The sequence below is a fragment of the Parambassis ranga genome, chromosome 19, assembly GCF_900634625.1.
Source record: "Parambassis ranga chromosome 19, fParRan2.1, whole genome shotgun sequence".
In the NCBI taxonomy this organism is placed as follows: domain Eukaryota; kingdom Metazoa; phylum Chordata; class Actinopteri; family Ambassidae; genus Parambassis; species Parambassis ranga.
The window spans coordinates 13,685,680-13,699,503 of NC_041039.1; positions in this window are offsets into that span (position 1 = coordinate 13,685,680).

Below are 13,824 nucleotides of genomic sequence, written 5' to 3' on the forward strand. Positions count from 1 at the left end.
CACACATTGAAGCTGTAAGCAATGTGTTTAGCCTCTGATGCACAGGACAGTGTCCATTGTCTTTCTTAATTGATGTCAGAGCCCTGAGGTGCATTAGTGCATTACAGGATGCGCCCATGCTGGTGTGCATTTGCAGCTGCCCACCAGCTGCACAATGCAGCCAGAGCATATTGATTATACTGCTCATGGAGGCAGAATAAAAAAAAATGGCGATATTCTTCCTGCCTGACCAGTTTGAGTGGTAGTTATGGACAGAGGACCTGCAGGATCACCTAAAACTGACTGATTTAAGAGAAAAGAGGGGGAGGCAGAGAGTACACACACACACACACACACACACACACACACACACACCATCTATCTAATCTGCAAACATCGCACATGGTCAGTTTAAGTTATGCACCATCACATGCCAACATTTAAACCCATGCTATGCAATACCACTTGGTGGGCAGGAGATCAATGGGATGATTCCCTTAAAATCAAATTCTCACTTTGGTTGATTGAGTTAGCATCTGTTTCATCTCACTGTTACAGAGCTGTGAAAAAAAGGAAACTGAGATGAGGCATCTTATCAGATATCCCAAGATATAATTAAAGCAAAAAGATTTTCTGACATTATAATTGCCTGAATCCAGAATCTGTAACCCTCCCCTCACACCTCTCATTGGATGTTCATAATCACCAGAGGAGTTAAACTAACTAAATATAGAGGAATGTAAAAAATCATAAAAACATATAAATAGTGAAATAAAATAGTGAAGGAGAGGCTACAGCGACAGGATGCAGGATGAAACATAAAGGGAGAAAACAGACAGACTGGGGCACACAGCAATGTAACTGCCACAGTGGGGCAGTAGTCCATTAAACTATGATTCAGTACTGGAGAATGAGATCCTCTCTGCAGCAGCATTCGCTGCATATTTCACCACACAAGATATAGTGTTGAAGGTTTAAGGCTAACATCTCCCTGAAAAAAAAAATAAGAAAACACACTTCACAAACAGTGATTATAGCTCAGAGCTCTCAAGAGGGTCCTCCATTAATAAGGCTGCACAAATCAATGTTTATTACCATCATAAAAAAACGGAAAACTGGGAAGCCCCCAAAGCCCGATTCATCCATAAACTCTGTCCTTTACACTCCATAATCAGCTGACTTCAAACTAATTTAACCTTCCAGTCTTTAATTCTGCTTCTTCCAGCAGTTTATAGCTGAATACCACAGAAGAAGAACGATTAAAGGTGAGTATATTGCCTTAAATGTGTAACATACATTCACAACTTCAACTTTTAGCAAAATATAACAGAGACTGACTGAAGAAGACAACAGTTCTGTGTTTTTGCTCTATATTTACCTTCAATTAATAATGTAAACAACAAAAATAATAATATACACAAATCAATATATTCAAATGAATTCTGACCACAGAAAACAGAGCGCCAGTCAATGCCTGCTATCATTACTCTTACGGGGGTCCTGTAAGAGGGTCCGGAGCCTATCCCAGCTGTCTATGGGCAAGAGGCATCACAGTGCCAATCAACACAATATATAATTGTTTAATTCTCTGGTACACTTCTTTAAAAAAAATAAAATAAAAAATCATGCACAACATTTGCAGTGGTTGTAAAAAAGGCAACACAGTAATTGGATTGGCATAGTTATACAAGAAAAGGGTAAAGAAAGCATGGATTATTCATGTCTATTCCCACAGTGCAAAGAGCTCCTTTTTTGATGGGTTGTGCCCCGGGCACTTCTCTCTGCTCAATACCAACAGTCCCAGGCAGCCCTGCCTCACACTGCACCACGCAGCAGAGATGATGAGCTCCCTCAGAATCACAGACGGGGCCAGCGGCTCTCATCTCCTCTCTACAGTCAGACATAATGACGGTGTGTGTGGTCTGAGGTGGTCTGTGTATATTTTGTGGCTCGTTTCCTGTTTTTGTTTTTGCAAATTTAAAATTAGAAAACTGACTCATGTCTCATTTTTCGTTCTATGGGTCTGTCATGGCAACCAGCTGACAGGTGGAAGGGAGGGAGCAGAGAAGGTGTTGAAAGGTACACAGAGAAGTGCAGTTATATGCACTATAAGCTGCATGTCTCTGCACTGGTTTGTAGTGCAGGTCTTATTGTGTGTGTGTGTGGAGAGGTGAACTCACCTGGATCAGCTCCACACAGTATGTGGTAAGCCTGTGGGGAGCGTGTAGGCAGCGGCGATGTAAAGCTTTGCTATATCAGATTACATCACCGCAGACCGCAGGCACATTTAATATTAGACTTAAAGTCAATAACTGCATTCAGATTTGAGGATTTAACTTTAGACATTTTTTGTTTTAATTGTTTAAATTGCAAATGTAAATTGCAATAACACTTGTAGCCCACCATCTATACACTGTTTTTTTATAAAACTGAGAAAAACCTGAATATGTGGAGAGATACAGACGTCTTCTCCTGCTTTCAGCGATGTGCTGTCTGCAGCACTGAAATAGCTTTCCCACATGAGCTCTGAACTGAGGGTGAACCTGAGATGTGTTTTTTTCTAACTCCAGTTATACGGAGAGGCCTGTCTGTAAGACAGCATGAATGTTTGCCAAATTTCTCCTGGCAGAAGATTCAAAAGACGTTCTATATAAAGAAATCCAACACGATGTGGGTCAAATCTCAATAACAAATGTTGCCTGAAGCCAACAACACCCCAGACAGCACAGGAATAGTGAAGACTCTCTGGCTCCACAATGAGAAACAAGACATTTTACACTTTCAACATGTTCCATGCCACGTCTGAGCATGCAGCAGATGAAGCTGGATCACAAACGAACTTGTGTAACGGTCAGCTAACCATTCAAAACACCATAGCAACAGTTAGAATCCTTTACGCCGTGGGCCTGATCATCAACCCGTGATTTTGCTGTCCACCAATGAGCTCTCTTCGCCGCAAAGGGGAGGAGGCAGCCATACGCAAATAAAGCAGGGACTCAAACAAAGGGAAAGGGTTTCAGGCACACTGCCTCTGCTGGACCATCAGTATTCCCTCCGCATCCACCGCTATCACTCTCTATGCTGATTGAGAGTGCTATTTAGCCTTGACTGTAATTACTGTGTCACTTAACAGGCAGAAACCATGCTCCATGAATGAGCTCGACAATCACCATCAGCACTGAAGTCTTTTTCTGGCCCAGTGAGCAGATCAATGATATTTAAAATGTTTAAACAGGTCTGCATTTTGTTGCAAAGACATATAGATCACAGGGAAACCCTGTATGTTGCAGAGGGTGGACAGTAAAAGCACCAGGTTCTCTGAAGCTCGGTCAGTTTTTCACTCACTAAATTAATGTTTTTCCTCAGTGACTTCAGAGACACATGAACATCAATACATTTCTCCTCTCTTGATGTTGTGCTTGAAAGGAAAGCTGTGCCAGTCAACGCAGTCATAGGAACTCACATTCACAAGTATGAATTTGCATCGTCACACCTTCTTCAGTATTAGACTTCAGTATTTCACTTTGAATCTGTTAAGGTGAGTGAGATTATAGACTTTGCAAAAACATTACATTCATGTCTGAATAGGGGCTAGTAAATGCTAAATATATAGTTAAATATTTCTATGAATGAGGGTGTGTTATCTGAAATATTATTAACTCTTAATCAGTGGTGCTGGTATCTGCTTTTAGACTACAGCATGGGCAACATGCTGGGATCAGATGGCAACATCCATGAGAAATGAAGTGAAAAAAAAACTGCAAGTTTTAACATCAGTGATTGAAAATGGAACATGTGTGCAATTATCTCTGGCTGCATCTCCATCTGCTCACAGGGACAAGGACCAAGCACCACACAAGACAATCTTTACCTTACTCCTTACCCTGTTTTTTTAATGCCGGTGAAAACAAAACAGCTCTCGGTGTCAGGGGAACACAAACCTCAGACTAAATATAACATAAAGTCAGAAGAATATGTCCATATGCTCCATTTGCATTAACGTAACCATGTGTTGTGTCTGGTTGATGCATTATCAAGGCTTTTCTAGTGAGGATGTGTAGTTCAGTGACGCCTGCACACCTCTGCATGACTAATAAAATGTTACATTTTGCCCATATTCAGATTAACCTGGAATTATGTAAGCGCTGCCAGGACGGCCATTCAACCAGGGCCACTAACGCTGTTCTTTAGAAAAAACTATAAATGATTTAGTTACAGTCCATGACTCTGCTGCCAACAACACTACAGAGCAGAATGCTGACCTTATGTATGTACTAACTTTCAACATAAAACAGGCAACAGATGCAGTTAGTTTACCAAAGAATATTTAGTATGCTGCACACATATTTAAATCCAAATGCCGTTTGCCAGCGTTGGTAAAACAGACAGATCATGTTCTGTGTTCACAGGTCTTGGGTCTTGGTACCATAATGGTCAGTCTGAAGCCAAGCCCACATAACATTATCCAGTCCTTCTATCCTCTTTGGTGCTGTTGTACTCTGGCAGCTCACATTCCCTGCAGGCCTGCAGCTCAACCAAGAGTGTTTTCTCCAGGGAGATGTTGTGTGTGGGCTGGTGCCTGCACCAGGTCACATCCCGACACCTCCTCCCCCACACAATTCATCAACTCCAGTAAATTTCCAGGTAAATGCAGAGATGCGAGCATATGTAACATTTTGCAGAGATAACATCAGTAAAATGTGTTTTGTTGTGATGGTGTAACATAAGATTCCAGGTGACAGCAACATTTGGATCAGTAGACAGAAAAATTTGACCGTAGCTGTGAAAAGCAGCTGGAAGCAGGAAAGGCATCCTCACAGTGAAACTTAGAACTGCAGCTGGAAACGACTGGCTTTAATCACATGAACAGCCCTCCATCCTCCCGAACCTTTGCTCAGGCTAATCAAATATGCCCCCTCTCCCATCAGAGGCCTAATCCCTCTTAGCCAGGATGTAGGAAACGTGCCACCTTATTCCAGTCATACAGCTCTAGGCCTGACTGCCCTTGTGACACCCCACTGGCCTTAATCTCATGAACAAATGCATAGCTTCAGCTGCCACTGCTAGATCGAGACCCACCACTGCATACACATTTCCACCTTTACTTAGCAAACTCCCTGTCATTTGAATTAGCTGGCAGAATGGGATTAAGGCAAAATTCATCCACTCCACTTGATTCTCTACACAAACATATGCAATATTCTGGTTTGACAACATTCAGAGGGTTTATGTTGTTATGGCATACTGTTATGACAGACTATATTTTATTGAACAGTAAGCAGATGTATCCTATTGTTCCATCTAGAACCGTCGTAGGCCTTTTTCAAGCACAAATTAGAAAGATTAGGAAGCACTCCCAATGAACTGGCTGTGTGTTACAGGTCAAATAACATCACAAATCTCTAAGTCAGGCTTTTGGTTCCTTTTCAGATTAGCATGTAAAGATTGGTGCAGAGTGCCTCAGAATGACTGAGCTTCTGTCACTGGTCTCATCTAAAGGAATGACAGAAAAATAATATATTTTTTAATACTCAACACATTTACCATCATTTAACAGCAATTGAGTTAAAATAAATGTTTGTGTCCTTTAAGAAGCTCAAAGCCATCATCTTCCACATACTGACTTCAGATTGGAGTGTCCTAAAAAAAAAAAAAGTAGTGCCATATAAAAGTTTTTTTCCTTTGTATCAAAGTTGCTTTTAATTTGTGGTTGCAGTTTCCCATTTGGGATAACATGCGTAGTTTTAAACAAGGATGGAGATGTCAGGATGCATTAGCATCCAGACAGGCTCTGCACCCAGTGGACTGTGCAGTGCCAGGAAATCAAGTCATTAAATGTGCAGCCGTTGTGCAGAGCTTTACTGCCTGCTTACAGGATAAGGACCAGCGCTTTATGGCCAGATGCTTTTAGCAGTGGAGGTTCACATTTCTGATTCACCTCTCAGTAACCTATGACTGAAGGCCAGTGATGGTTGAAGAGGAGTTTGGTTGTACAGCCTTCATTTAATATTCGCAGTATCAATGTGATAGCTGAGAGAAGTGCGCTGAAGATGCACCTGGCTGTAGTTCCTGCATAGTCAGTTGAATATGTTCTTATAATTGATGAATGAATCAGAATCAGAAATACTTTATTGATCCCAGGGGGAAATTGCTTAGAATTGACCCTAACAGAAGAAACCCTACTACATAAATTGGGAAATCTGACTCTCCAATAAAAAAACAGCTAAATAAATAAATAAATAAACAATGCCTTCTATGAATCTATTCCACTTTGTCGTGGCAGCCATTGTTATGAGGAACTCTGTACTCCCAATTGTTGCTCTGCCTTTATCATTTTAATTGCTGTTGTGATATTTGCCGCTCTTGCTGGCAGATTTTCTCGTTAAAACGTTGACTTTATTTGCCGGCTTCTTTGTTCATCTCTTGTAAACAAAAGGATTTTTGTTGTTTCTGGTTTCAAGTGCCCTTCCCCCTCGTCTACCTTTTGTCTGTGAAAGCCCTGGTTTTGTTGTTAGAAGCCTTCAATCGGAGTCTGGCTGGCCTGCCCCCCTCTCCTGCCTCAAAGCCGGTCGTAGATGAAAAATTTATGACTGTATGCCTATTTCATTTGAAGTGCTGCTGTTCTTCTGATGCTGCCCCCACTGATGGCGACTGCGTCTGCCGTCTTCACTCGACCAAACGCTTTTCCTCACAGTGGGAGTGCAAATCAGGGAGAGAGGGTGGGATGGAGTCCACGGTTCTGCACTCCTTCACTGGCATTCACTAATCAAGGACTTAAGAGTATGTTTTTTTTGCCTGTGTCCAATTACAAGACATTGATTAGCTGCTTTTGAAAGCCACTGACTGTAAAATATTAGCACACACAGAAATGTGTCTGTATTGTAAAAGGTTTTGATTCCTTTTGTTGCATTTATTGATCCCAAGAAACACCCGATATTGCATCAGATATTTTTATGGATGAGTGCATGATGTAAAAGATGTAAGTAAATTATTGAAAGGTTGCCTTGCTGTATCACATACCTAGATCTTTCCATATCCTCATGGTAACCAAATGATACATTTAGATTTTATTATAATTTTTTTTTTACTTGTACATTAACATGATATTTCCAAGAGTCTCATGCATTTTAAAAACATATTCATTAAAATATCAAAAAAGTCAAAAAAAGAAATGTATTGTTTTTAAAATCCTAGTTTTGAAAAGCTGCAGCAGTGTGTTTTTATCTGACAAGCCCCAGATGTCACACAGGTGTTGTATAATGTGTAATCTTCAGACATCATGTAAGGCTTCAGTTGTGACACTATTTCAGGTGGCTGTGATCCGCGTGTTTCATTTAGCGTGGGAAGATTTAATCACCACGCATAGTGACAATGACAAGGGCTGAACATGTGGGTGTCTCCTCTCAGTACCTCTCCATCCCTCACATGCTCACAGTAACCTGCAGAAAAAATAACTGCGTTCACACATCCTCATTGAATGGAAATGTGCAAGTGGAAGAAAAACAATGAAACAATATGCTAAGGGGCGAATGTGTAACACCTCATGCACTGATTACCATTATTCACATTTAGCATCCTTTTAAGAGTCACAGTGCACAGAGGCAAAAAGACAAAGTTTCTGCTGTTTGCTTTTAAATCTGAGCCACTTAGTAGCATATACAGATAATATATAATAAAAACACTTGTGTTCAAAGACCTTGGCAAAGTCTGTTCTTGTGCATGAAGTCACACCGGTTCCTAAGCAACAGGTAATTTCACAATACGCAGACAGCTGTGTGTGCAGCAGCTTTCTTTCAAGCCAATTTAAAGGTACATCAGATGGCAACCTTGAGCCACACAATACTGTTCAAAGCTCTGGTCAAAAGCTCAGAGGGGCAGCGCCACACTTGTCACTGGAATCATTAGTTCAGGACAATAAGGCAGCATTCGTCTTCAGCAGCTGGGTCTCTTTGAACGCCGCATGAATCAACATTCCCCTGCGCAAACCTGCGGTTTCCCAGCACAGGCTCAGGTTTCTGAGTTTCAACAGATAAAATAAAAGCTGACCCATCACAAAGTGGCCTCCAAGAAGATCCAGTTCCACTGTTAAGAGTCAACAAAATACTCAAGACCGATCTGACAGATCTGAATTCAGGAAGTACCATCACTAGTGTAGAGGGATATGAAGAAGAGATGATATAAAGTTATATCGAGGTATGTATACATATAACATGTTGGGTGGTTTTCAATACGTTTAGGCACCACACACCTTCATAAATAAATGACAGAACGCACTGACTGCCAGTGACAAAATTACATTTTAGAGAAGAAGGAGGAGGAGAAGGAGCAGGAAACTCAGCGTTAACCCAATGAACACTAGCCATTTGTTTCACCTAAAAAAAGGTGTTTTCCTGAAAAGGAGAGCCTCTAAACTAAAAACTAAAAAAACAACAAAAAAAACAAACAGCAAACAGACATTATTGGCTGCTTTCATCAATAATTGTATCTGTCAGAACTAAATACATTGAACATCCCCTTTCTCCCACAGATAAAGCTTCAAAAAGTAAAAGGTATTTAAAATATACAATGAAAAAAGAATCAATCCTTACAATATGTCTGCCTGTCAGTGCTGTATTAAATTGTCCTTATTCCTTCAGACCCTAACATTATTTTTGGTTTTGAGAGTCAACAAAAAACAGGAGCTTCTGCTGACATACAACCACTATCTTAACCACATGGGACTCCAGACAAGTCAATAATTCAGAGCAGGGGGGAGAAATGTTATAAAGAGCCAGAGAGATTGTAGTCAGGGGGAAAAAAAAGACGAAGATATAGAGGAGTATGGAGGCTAACTCCTGTTTGCCTGCTCCTGACCCAGAGCAATAACATGTCAGCAGAGGCTTTCAGGGATTCCACCTGTCAATCAACAGCACACTGAGGAGAGGAGCTGACAGTACAGTGGGAGAAAATAAGCATTTTTAGCCCACTTTCTGCGGCTGACATACAGTGAGATCACATTCGATGTAATTTGAGTGCTTAACAGGAGACACTATATGAACAATGGAGCCATGGAGCATTGATCAGTGTCGGCGGCTGAGATGCAAATTACTGCCGAGAATATTTTCATGAGCTGTAACGGCTAATGACAGCATGAATGATGATGTGCGATATTAAACTGGCCAGTAGCATGTGCACAACTGACACCATACAAGTATTAATGATAGAGATAATGAAACCCAGATTCAACTTTTTTTTCTTTCAAGGCAGACACATTAAAAACACATTTATATTACTGAGGGAGTAAGATTAGTTTTTGCTTTTACACATTTAGGATTTTTATCCATGTTTTGATTATATTTTGATCGATCATTCACAAAAGTATCACCATCATTTCATGACTCAACCAAAGTAGCTGCAGTATCAAAGTCAGAACAAAGCTGTGTGCTTCTTCTTTTTTTAACATGAAAGCAAACAGCCAAAGGCGAGTAATGTCTAAATGTTGCTGCCTGCTAAATGAAAGGAGGAGCCTTACTGCGCTGTGCAGCTCTGCTCTCCAGAGGCGGAAAAATCCCAGCAGGTATAAAGCGGATCTTTTGTCAGGATCAGGGCACAGCTGGAAAAATAATAATGGTTTTTGTAGATTTTTTCCTTGTTACTGTGCGCATGAAATGCCAAACTAATTGTGAACAATCTAATAATAAGAATACACAAAATAATCTGGAGGTGTTTCTTTTTCTCATTTTCTTGTTCTCATTTTCAGTCATCCTGTGTTATAATTGGCTGCAATAACAAAAGTGTACCTTCAGGGTCTGTTAAGCAAACTGGCTCTGAAGTGCCTCTATCCTTCCCCCCATATGTACTTCACCTCCCATCTACTCACTGGGGCACGTACATGCAAATGACAATCTGTTGCCATACTAATTAAGGTCCGGGTCACGTGAAAGAGAGAACTGTGTGACTCCATGAGCTCGAGGAGGATTTTATAATCCAATCACACAGCAAGCGTTCCACTGAGGAAAGGTATGAAAAGGTGTTCCAGAAATCACCTTTGAAGAAGCTTTTCAGAAAATAGTAAGTGACAAACCAGAGGCGACGAGATGCACACTCCTCTACTCACAGGGGATTTCCTTACTGGCTTATTGTCCAACCTCTCTCCGGGAAACATGACTCAGTTCCCTGTGGCAGTCATCCGGGGAATCAATACCATGATGTCACTCTGACAGCAGGTGGATATCAAAACCAGTTACATTAGGGAAATCATCAAATGCAGTAACTTAATACTAGGCAGATGTTGAAACAAGTGATTACAACATTTCTTTCTATGTGGATGTTTCACTCAGCTGAAATAACATCACACAGTAACAGGAGGTGCTGAAAATCAACTGCATCTTTAAAAGCAATTTATAAAATACACAAGCTTTTTCATGTCAAACTATGTTTACCAGAAACCTAATTAATGGTTGCTGACATTCCTCCTTTAGTAATGAATGAATGCATGTGTCTTTGTTCAGTCAGTGTGGCCTGTGGAGAGCAGCGTGAGTGATGTGTGATGGCACTACAGGCTCCTGACTTCAAAGCAAACCCTGCTATCCTTTAACAGTGAACAGAAAACCTCACCGGGTAACATTTACAACTCATAAATCATAATTATGAATATAATTTGAAATGTTATCTGGTAACCAAAAGTGCAAAGAAGTCAAAGAAGTTCTGTTCTCCAAATATTTCAATCACACAGATAGAAATCCCTCCATTGACAGGAGTGCTGTAATCCGGTAAGAAAAAATGATTTGGTTTGTGCCCAATGGAAACAATGTGATCTCAATATTGATTTTTATGCTGTGATCTCTGACTCTATAATTACTGCTGGAGGACTCCCTGATTTTTCATATTTCACACAACAACACTGAACATATAGCTTCAGTTATACTGTATAATACAGTGTTCTTTGTGTTACATTCTTAAACCTTAACCTGACACCGCCAACACATACGTGTGAATAAACAACACTGATCAATAATTGCATCCCCTTGATAATACACAAGGTCACGTTCATGCTGGCTGACCAGAACAGAACATCTGAATGCTTGAATACACAACATCTGGTCATATCGCTGCAGACGTCTGTTATAAGGAGATTTGAGGTGTGTTCACCCAAGTAGTCTAGACCCCAAATTTCTAAGGAATGCTTCAAGTCACAATGGACCTTCATACAGAAGTCCCACTTTCACATCCATTGTTACGGCTGTCACTTCCATCTGATTTTTCCACTCACAGTTGCGGACAGGCATCAAAACACGGGATGCAACAAAAATCCATAATCAATTTTTGAGAACATAAACAGAACAAATGTAGAAGTAGCAGGGTTTAAGCTGTGTGTAGGTGTTCCATTATAAACCGTCCAAAGCTCATAGGAAAGCTACAGATCTGACATTCTCTCTGTGCCTTTTATGCATAGCAGGATATTGCCCACAGCTGTTGATAGCCAAGACAAGCTCTTGATTCAGTCTCATTCCAGCAGAGACGTGTGAAAGTCAAGCATTTCTGAACACACAGTGAGACATGTCTGCAGCTTCAGACTATGAATACATTATTCATCAGAAAAATCTGACACTCAACATACCAGGAGGCTTCCTCTCTTATGAAAAGTGGTCAAATTCAGCACCAATGGCTTTAAAAGATGCTCTGCTGAAAGGCATGGAAAAATATCCAGACAGTAGATTTACATGAAAAAAACATTCAATATGGTTATATTAAATATATATTAAATTATAATAACACTTCAAATGTTTAAAAAAAAATCACGTCAGAGACAGTTTTAACCAAACACACCAAAAGACTCGCCCACACATGCATCACCAAAGCATGCATGCTCAAGCCTGCCCTCCGTTAGTTCTTTTGGGAGAATTTGGCAAAGTTCTCATTTTGATAGCAATTATGCTCGACATGCTGGGCTGAATATTTCATTCCACAATTAAAAACTGTGAGATGTGAGAAATGCAAATCAGATGCAGACAGAGGGGCTTTAATGGGAAACCCACAGTCACAGTATGTTTGTTTTGTGTTTTAATTTTTTTCCTCTGGCTGCAGAGCTTTTTGGACAAATATAATAACACTGCATTTGTTTTTTTCTTTTTTCTTTTTGTATTTATTTATAAGAAAAGAAACAAACTTGCTGTGATTCCAGGAAAACAATAGATAAGTTGTGATGATTGAACTTCCTCCCCTCCAGTTAAATAGGTCACAAGATAAGAAATTCAACAACAAACCAATAATCCACTGCACACATGACCCACATCAACACACCACTAAAGCCTTTAAATGTATGCTTCCACAGACCACCCAAACAACACACACACACGATGACAGAGGCCACGGCAAGGACATCATCTATCACACTGACACATACAACACCCCAACTCAAACAGACATCAGCGCACACACACACAATTTACTTTATCTATATTTCACCTTTTTTTAATCTCACAGTACAATAATATGTTCAGTGGGACCTCTGTGATGCCTAATATGTTCAGTTTCTACAGTATTTACACCTTTGAGTAGAGCATTAGGTAATAAAGATGTTACTTAAAGTGGCCCTGTACCCATCTACACTCTCTAAACAGCATTTTAACACCAAGTGTAAGCTGCCATTTATGATAAACAGATCATGAAAATCAAATCAAATGCTCAAGTGTGTGCACGTTGTGTTTGCCAAGGTGTTCTCCAAACGGTTATATAAAGAGGATTATTACGCGGCGGCTCAGACACGACCCTGCCTCCCTCCCATAAATTCAAGGTGCTTGTCAGGCAGTAGGAGCAGGAACGTGACAGACCGAGCACGGCACACCGGCGTCTGCAGCGAAGCCATCATGACCGCTTTAATAACTATCAGGAAGATTTGTACTTGTCACAGGCTCCTTAGATATAACGTCCCAGTCTCATAAACAGGGGAATAAATCTTTTCACTCCCAGCCTTCCACAATAACACTGATATATCAACACAGAAACGACCTGTATGACTGAAATTGATTTTTTTTTTCATAGTAGCTGTTTAGGTTCAACATTAGATGTCAGATCGCCTTATGGAAGCTCACCTACACACCAGGATTACTGAAATCTAATTTATTACCTGGAAAGTGTTTTAATATCACTTTCTAGACAAAATTGATTCTCACTAATCACCATATTAAATTAAAAAAAAAAACCTGCCTGGTAACTGCCTTCATATTTGTGTGACTTGTCGGACATCACTACAAATAAACTCAAACTACAAACTCCTTGAATGAAATCCTTAATGATAACCATCATGAAAAGTGTCGACGTTACTCGTCAACCTATTGCTTTAAGTTAGTATAATAAGCCACATCTGTGCCCATCAGGGAGGCTAACTACATAGGTTTAAATGTCTCTGATGTATAGCTGTAAAAAATTGTTAAATGAGAAAAATATTAAATGTTTCAGTTCCCTACCCTGAGTGTGTACTGTACAACTTGCTCAGGTCTATTCATCAGGTCATTTAACCCTAAGTGGACTATGTGTACATCCCTGTGAACAGTCCATGTGAATGCTTTCCGGTGCAGCTATGTGCTCAGGTGTAAATTATTAATGAGACATTGTGATGTAAATCCAACCCGTTTACTGAGTCTAATGTACGGCTTTTATGAGGGATGGCGGCGGCAGGATGTGTTGAAATATGGTTCCACTGATTTCTTTTTTTTTCCTGAAATTTACAAATGGTCGAAACAATCCGGCTTCTCCGCAGCTGTCAACACAGATAAGCTGTTCTTTCATGTCTGCCCAAATGTATGTTTTTTTTTCTACCTCGAACATGCACAAATCCACTTATGTTCTAATTGAGTGTTACAA